The sequence below is a fragment of the Dendropsophus ebraccatus genome, chromosome 15 (assembly GCF_027789765.1).
Source record: "Dendropsophus ebraccatus isolate aDenEbr1 chromosome 15, aDenEbr1.pat, whole genome shotgun sequence".
Taxonomy (NCBI): domain Eukaryota; kingdom Metazoa; phylum Chordata; class Amphibia; order Anura; family Hylidae; genus Dendropsophus; species Dendropsophus ebraccatus.
Window position 1 is genome coordinate 44,754,644 of NC_091468.1, and position 8,227 is coordinate 44,762,870.

Genomic DNA, 8,227 nt, shown 5'->3' on the forward strand with positions numbered 1-8,227 from the left:
TAATTTTGTTTAATATCGACTTAAACATAAGGAGAATATTCTTTTTTAGGAAACAAAAAAAATTGAAAAGACCGAAAAAACAACAATTAAAAATAAAAAATACCATGATACAAAAATGTTCTGAGTGTTTTTTAAATTTGTGTCTTTAAAGCCTGCTGATGGCTATAGCACTCCCAGTGCATTCTAGCACAAGCTCCGTAGAGGACCTTAGCTGATCCAAAGCAGGTTAGCAGAAGGAATATTCCCGCCTGGTGATTAAGAGTGAATGGGTGGTAACTTTAAACACTCCTTTTATTCATTAATCTCCAACAGCTAAAGACAAACAAAAAGCAAAATTAATGTGAGTGCAAACGAAGCACTTGTGTCCTGTGGCGATCTACTTGCCCTGCTGAGAGAGAATGAGGCGATCAAAGAAGGGGGCCTGATTGAAGGCTGTGAAATTAGTCCGGCTTCACTAAACTCACAGTTACGTTCCATTACTGGACCCGCTTCAGAGGCAGGTGAGTCACTTAATTAATCTTCCCTACAATTTAAGATGTAATCGGGAACTGGACTAGAAATTTGTAGCAATCCAGCAAACAGGTGCAAGGTGATATTTATAAAGAGATCTTATTCTTCCTTCTACTGCCTAATAGAAGTGATTGGAGAAACAGCAAAAAGATCACATAGACATTTTTCTATGAGTCGCATAAGCTATAAATATTTATTGGAAGATGAACACATTTCATGGGACTAGATTGAGCTTCCGATAACCACTTGACAGCATATTAAGAAGTCTCCGTTCCGTCTTTATCTAGAATTCCGCAAACGCAATCAATAATCTATGGAATATTTATGTGCATATACCCAGATTAAGGCCGGGTTCACACAACGTAAAAATAAGGGCAAAACACGGACGTATTTGGATAAATATGGCCTGAAATAATGATCATGTTCTTATCCAAATACGGACGTATTTTGCCCTTATTTTTACGTTGTGTGAATGATAAAAGTAATGATAACAAGTCTTTCTAATAAGAAAGGCTGGGTTCACACTGCTTTTTTGCAATCCGCTTTTTTTTTTTTTTTTTTAGACGGATGAAAAAAACGGATGCATGTGTGGCTTTGTTGAAAGGGGTGTTGTTGGTCTAATTTGTAGCAATATTTTTAGATGTATTTTTTGCAATTTTTTTTTTTTTTTAATCTAGAAAGTCAGTGTCAGGGGCCAGAGACAGAAACTGCATGCATGAAATTGAGGTTGGCCCATTGCTGCATAAAACAGAGGAGTCTCCTTTTCATATTTCTTTAGAAATCATAGTTTAAAGGGGAATCTGTCAGCTGCAATTCAGGTTCCTAACTGATGACACTGTTAGATAGCTGTCAGGTCAAGGAGACACACGCTAACTTTCATATATTCATCTGTGTTTCCAGAATGTAGAAACAAGCTTTTATTCTATGATAAAAAAAAAGTTAAAGAGGCTTTCCCAAGCCCCTGAATAGCTGCAAGCTGTAATGTCTCCTCTCTCCTCCCTCCCTGCTTGATTGACACTTGGAAGCTGAGTCCCAAGCATGCTCAGGTATGGGAGGGGGAATGAGGAGGTGTTACAGCTGCTGCACCTCCGGAAAGGAATCATGGGGGAGATTTATTAAACATGGTGTAAAGTGAAACTGGCTCAGTTGCCCTTAGCAACCAATCAGATTCCACCTTTGATTCCTCACAGACTCTCTGGAAAATGAAAGGTAGGATCTGATTGGTTTCTAGGGGCAACTGAGCCAGTTTTACTTTACACCATAAATCTCCCCACGTGTGTTCTTTGACCTAACATCTCTGTAACAGTGTCAGCAGTTTGGAACCTGAATTGCAGGTGACAGATTACCTTTAAATACGAGCTGGAAAAGGATAGGAAGTCCAGAAGGCCGTCTCTCCATCAGCTTCTCCCTGCCTGCTAGGGAGGAACTCCGGATAAGAAAAACTTGTTTTCTATTAAAAGTACATTAAAAGTTATATAGATGTGTGTATACAATGTATTACTGTACCTGTCTGGTTCTGCCACACTGGTAGCTGATAGAAATCCAGGAATTCACATTGTCCCCTGCTCCTTCTGTTATCCACCCTTGGGAGACAAATATTCCATGCCTCTGACTCACATTGTGTGTGTTTGCTGAGCACAGGCTGATGATGCAGACAGGGGGCAGGGTGGGATGTCACAGGAGGTGCGACTGGATCCCCCAATCCCCTGAGTGATCCACCATCTCTGAATGGCCAGAACCAGGTGCTGCACAAATTTACTGATTGTGATGGGTGGGTGACTGTGATAATCAGAGAATCAGAGAGAAAGCATTGCATTCTGGGAACTGCTCAACCAGGAATGACAGAAACACAATAGAGAACAAAACTTCCCCCCCCCCCCCCCCCCCCCAAAAAAAAAAAAGGATTTTTGGTAGTTTTAAAACTGGGATAGATAGGTAAGTAATGCGTTATGCTTCTGCAGAAGTTTCATTTTTTGTAACCTCTACCTGGAGTTCCCTTTTAAGTGACAGGTCTCTTCCTATATAAAAATACCAAGAGACCTATCAATCAAGCCTAGCTTGCGAGAAAACAGTCAATGGAGAGCTTTCTGTCTTTTTTTTTTTTTATAGAATTTTCAAAATATAACATTTTAAACAATACAATACACCTGTAATCATATATACCAGGGGTGGGGAACCTTTTCCATGTCGAGGGCCGGTCGGGCATTAATAAAATCATTCGAGGGCCGCATACCGTGTGCGGCAGTTAGTAGCGGGGGTTTGCAGCACCCAGGGCAAGGCAAGGTATTGTTCCCCTAGTGCCCCTGCTATTGTAGTTAACCCCCAGCCATGTCCCTGGTAGCCTAGTTAACCCCCATCAGTCATGTCCCTGGTAGCCTAGTTAACCCCCCCAGCCATGTCCCTGGTAGCCTAGTTATCCCCCCCATCAGTCATGTCCCTGGTGGCCTAGTTAACCCCCATCAGGCCTGTCCCTGGTAGCCTAGTTAACCCCCATTAGTCATGTCCCTGGTGGCCTAGTTAATCCCTCATTCATGTCCCTGGTAGCCTAGTTAACCCCCCCATCAGGCATGTCCCTGGTAGCCTAGTTAACCCCCCATCAGGCCTGTCCCTGGTAGCCTAGTTAACCCCCATTAGTCATGTCCCTGGTGGCCTAGTTAACCCCCAACAGTCATGTCCCTGGTGGCCTAGTTAACCCCCATCAGGCCTGTCCCTGGTAGCCTAGTTAACCCCCCCAGTCATGTCCCTGGTAGCCTAGTTAACCCCCATCAGGCATGTCCCTGGTGGACCAGTTAACCCCCAACAGTCATGTTCCTGGTAGCCTAGTTAACCCCTATCAGGCATGTCCCTGGTGGCCTAGTTATCCCCCCCATCAGGCATGTCCCTGGTAGCCTAGTTAACCCCCAACAGTCATGTCTCTGGTGGACCAGTTAACCCCCAACAGTCATGTCCCTGGTGGACCAGTAAACACCCAACAGTCATGTCCCTGGTGGCCTAGTTATCCCCCCCCCCCAACAGTCATGTCCCTGGTAGCCTAGTTATCCCCCCCCCCATCAGTCATGTCCCTGGTGGACTAGTTAACCCCCATCAGTCATGTCCCTGGTAGCCTAGTTATCCCCCCCATCAGTCATGTCCCTGGTAGCCTATTTAACCCCCAAATAAAAAAAAATAAACATCCCACTCACCTTACCTCCGCTCCCACGCTGCCCAGGTCCTCTTCTCTCCCAGGTCCTCTGTGCCGGTCTTCTCCTGCAGGCGGCGCGCGATGAAATGACGTCATCGCACGCAGCCCGCAGGAGACTGAAGACACGCGCCACTCTGGAGGAGGAAGGAGCCGACACAGACAGCACGGCAGCTGTCACAGACACCGGAGGATGCTGTGTGCGCCGGCTCCTTCCTCCTCCAGAGCAGCGCGTGTCACAGGGGAGCTGCGGGCCGCGGGCCGCATCGGGAGGTCTCAGGGGCCGGATGCGGCCCGCGGGCCGGAGGTTCCCCACCCCTGATATACACCATCAACAAAACATACAATGTAATAAAGAAAAATGGTAGCAGTAAGTGAGGATGACAATGAGCATTAGCATGTAAAACTGAGGTGATATTTATTCAGCAGGTCAGTGCAATTAAAGAGATACCTAATATATATTTTTTTGTTATGGTTTTTTCTCTATGTGAAAACATCTTTTAAATTAAAATTGCGCGCCAGAGAGCCATCATGGAGCTACCCTGTACTTGTTTGAGATGTTTCCTATTAGAATTAGGGTGTCTTAACCTACTGATAGATTCCCTTTAAATAGCAGATCACATGATATAGGATAAAAATGACTTCATTAAAACAAGGATGCCATACTAATAGAGATGAGTGAACCGGGTTCGGGTTCGAGTCGATCCGAACCCGAACGTTCGGCATTTGATTAGCGGTGGCTGCTGAACTTGGATAAAGCTGTAAGGTTGTCTGGAAAACATGGATAAAGCCAATGACTATATTCATGTTTTCCTCATAGCCTTAGGGCTTTATCCAAGTTCAGCAGCGCCCGCTAATCAAATGCCGAAAGTTCGGGTTCGCTCATCTCTACATACTTACTTATGGAGGGGTAGTGTAAACTACCAGACAATTCACAATATTATATATGAAGAGAACACAGTTACAATATGACTTCTTCCCTGTACTAGGACCTATGACTTTTTGCTAGACACTAAATAGCTGATTGTGATAAAAGTATATATAAAATACATTACATAAACTACATCACAACATAAAGTAATAACAGCAGTTTTCCTGTTGCTCTAGATGCGTCTGTTGTAATAGCTTTATTAACCCCTTCTTGCCACCGATCCATGTTCTCTCCCATGCTGTTACACTGATTAGGATGTCACAGTGACAGGCTGATCTTACTAATGTGACAGGGAACTGTAATAATCACTTCATTGTCACCGAACCCACTAAATAAAGTGCTCAATTTGGCTAGTTGTTATGGAAACACATGAAGTAATGATGTCACAGATTTTTTTTTTGGGGGGGGGGGTTGCACATGATCTTTGAATTAATCATATTCATATATATATATATATATATATATATATATATATATATATATATATATACACCTTAGTGCGTCAGTTTGCATCTGAAATACTGCCACCATGTGGTTAGATGACTAGTGCATATATAAATGTGGACCAATAACACTTTTTTTAGTCTTATAGTCCATAGTCAGGGTAGCCTGCCAATATCAGACTGTGCTGACTGCTCTCCAAGTGATTGTGTACAGTGCTGATTCGGCAATATGTCAACCACTGAGAAAACTGTGCAGCTATCCATAGTTGTACAGTCCTTTCCTGCTTGGCACTAATCTATGAGAGGAAGCTGGATGCTACGTGCACATTATATCCAGCTTCCTGCAATACCAGAAAGACCCCCAGGAATGGCATACCTGGTCAGAAGACTCGGGTCCTTCATGGCTCCAGGACCTGCTGTAACATCATCAGCATTTATTCAGTCACAGACTCCCAACTGCTAGAATAGGTGCTGATGGCAGGGACTACTCTGCATTAAAAATGATTGTGAATGTGAAGTGTAGCAGAGTTGTGTATGTGGCTGAGCTGTATGTATGTGTAGCTAAACTGTGTATGTAGATGAAGCTGAGTTTTGTCTCAATTTGTAGCAAAGAGGTGTGTTTATGATGTGCATACTGTAGACATGTGCCTGTGTGGGTATATGATAATGTCATTAACAGAGTTAAAAAAAAATACTGTAATAAAATTCACTCACAGTATACATTTACGCATTGCGACACAGCGCACACAGCGGATTTACTGCAGGAAAATTGGATTTACTGCTACAAATGGAAAAGAATTATAATACACACTATACCCCCTACAATTTATTTCAATATACACTGTGTCCCCTTAATTAATTATAATGTAATGTGCACTAAACCCCTTTATAAGTTATAAGGCACTGTGTACCCTCTAATGAGATAAAATGCATTGTGCCCCCTTAATGAGGTATAATGCCCTGTACCCTCTAATGAGATAAAATGCATGTGCAATGTACTCTGCTCCCTCAGTATTGGTTCCAACCAATATTTAGTTACAGTACCATATATTACAGTATATTACACTATAGTGTACAGTACATTATACACAAGAAACATTTAACAAAACCAGCAATTGTAGTACAGTAGTCACTAATCCTCACTCATTTACAGTATAGAGCCCCCCACCCCAGCTCTGTAACATATATGAGATGGTGGTGCACTAACTGTACAACTACTGTGCTCTATATGCACTCCAGCAGTCTTATACAGCACTGTACTGTATGTGAAGCCTCACCAGTGCTAAACTCACCAGGTACAACCCACCATCCACGCTCGAAGAAACGTTCAGATACCGAGTACTTCAAGACTGGTGCCCGAAAAGTGTTTAAGAGCCGAGCAAGAGTTTGAGAACTAAAGCAAACGCTCCTTGAAAATACTGTTTGAGTTCTGAGCAGTTTGGGAACCAAGGTACCACTGTACAGCTATATACGTTCCTACTGCCGATGCCCCATGTAGTAGTAACGTAACATAAATAAACATTTCTGGGCACAAGGGGTGTGCGGCGCCGCTTCATTGTGATTGGCTCTCGCACGCATTAATATCCCTGGAGCAAAAGGCAATGAGCGGCAGCCAGGGTCATGCAGCAGCATGTCAATAACCCCTTATATGCCTCAATGTATAGCGATTGTGGCGTTTAAGTGGATAAGCACCTGTGACTGACTGATCAGAAACACCGAAACATCAATTGCACTGACAAGTGGAGGAGTTCTCCTTACCTATGCCCTGTTGGATCAGCAATCTTCTGATAGAGTCTGCCCTCAGGCATATTTAACTATTAGGCTATGTTCACACCACGTAAAAGTACGGCCGTTGTTGCCACTGGCAACATAGCTTTATCTTCTGTGGGATCCCGGCCGGAGCGTATACACACCGTATACGCTCCGGCCGGGATCCCGTACGGGGCCGCAAATAACTGACATGTCAGTTTTCTGCAGCCGCAATTCACTGAAGACGAAAGACACTGAAGACTAAAGACCTGTCAGTTCACACAATGAAGCGAGTGGCTCCGGCCGCTTGCTTCATTGTGTGCTGTGGGAGGTTCTGATGCGGGCGCGCGCTGATGCGCCTGCATCAGAACCCTGTGGCCAAAAGATCATCCACAGGGGGAAAGAGGGGAAAAAACACCATGTTTGCTGATTTTTTAAATTATATATCAGGAAAAAATGTATAAAAAGCTGTCCAAGATTTTTTTTATTACCAATATGATAAATGACACCTGCACCAGCCCTGTAGGTAGGAAAATTAAAGCATTATGGCTCTTAGAAGGTGAGGATGAGAGCACTGCTTCATTGTGACCTGGACATCTGTGCATCAATGACCTTCAGTCATAAAGGGGTTAATAATTCTCCCCCCCGTCCTAGACCCCCCCCCCCCCCCCCTCACATGCACCATTGCTATTTTTTTTCAGTGATCAGAAAATTATAACATCAAAATATTGTCAGTCGTCTAAACCAGGTATGTGTCTTATAGTAATAGTTTAGGTTGTGAATAGATCAGCACTATAACTGTATAGCAAAGGAATGGGGCTCCTTCTGAAAAAGGTCAATGTCCTGGGACTATGCCTTTTCTATTACAGTCACCATCCTGGCATGGGCTATTCTGTAGTTTCTCTATATACAGATAATGTTTTTTTTAATAATAATAATGTTTTTATTTATATAGCGCACACAGATTCTGCAGCACTTCACCTATCTGTATGTTTTTTTGGGTGTGGGAGGAAACCCACGCAAACACGGAGAGAACATACAAACTCTTAGCAGATGTTGTCCTTGGTGGGATTTGAACCCGGGACTCCAGTGCTACAAGGCTACAGTGCTAACCACTGAGCCGTGGCCTGTGTCCTTTTACCTGTAATCTGTAGAATGCGGGGGAAAAGTAGGTTTATTTCCCCGCGTGATGACAGGAGAGGGGCAGAAACGTGTCACCTGGGCAGGGAAACACCTGTGACTGTCAGTGCACAGTGCAGGGATGATTCACAGGCAGAGAGAGCACTAACAGGTCTCCCCCTGTCAATCATCCCAACAGAGTGCACTGACAGGCAGAGAGCCAGGACTAGTCATGGACAACTCCCCGCCCAGGTGACTAGTTGCCGCCCCTCTCCTGTCATCACGCGGTGGTGGTGG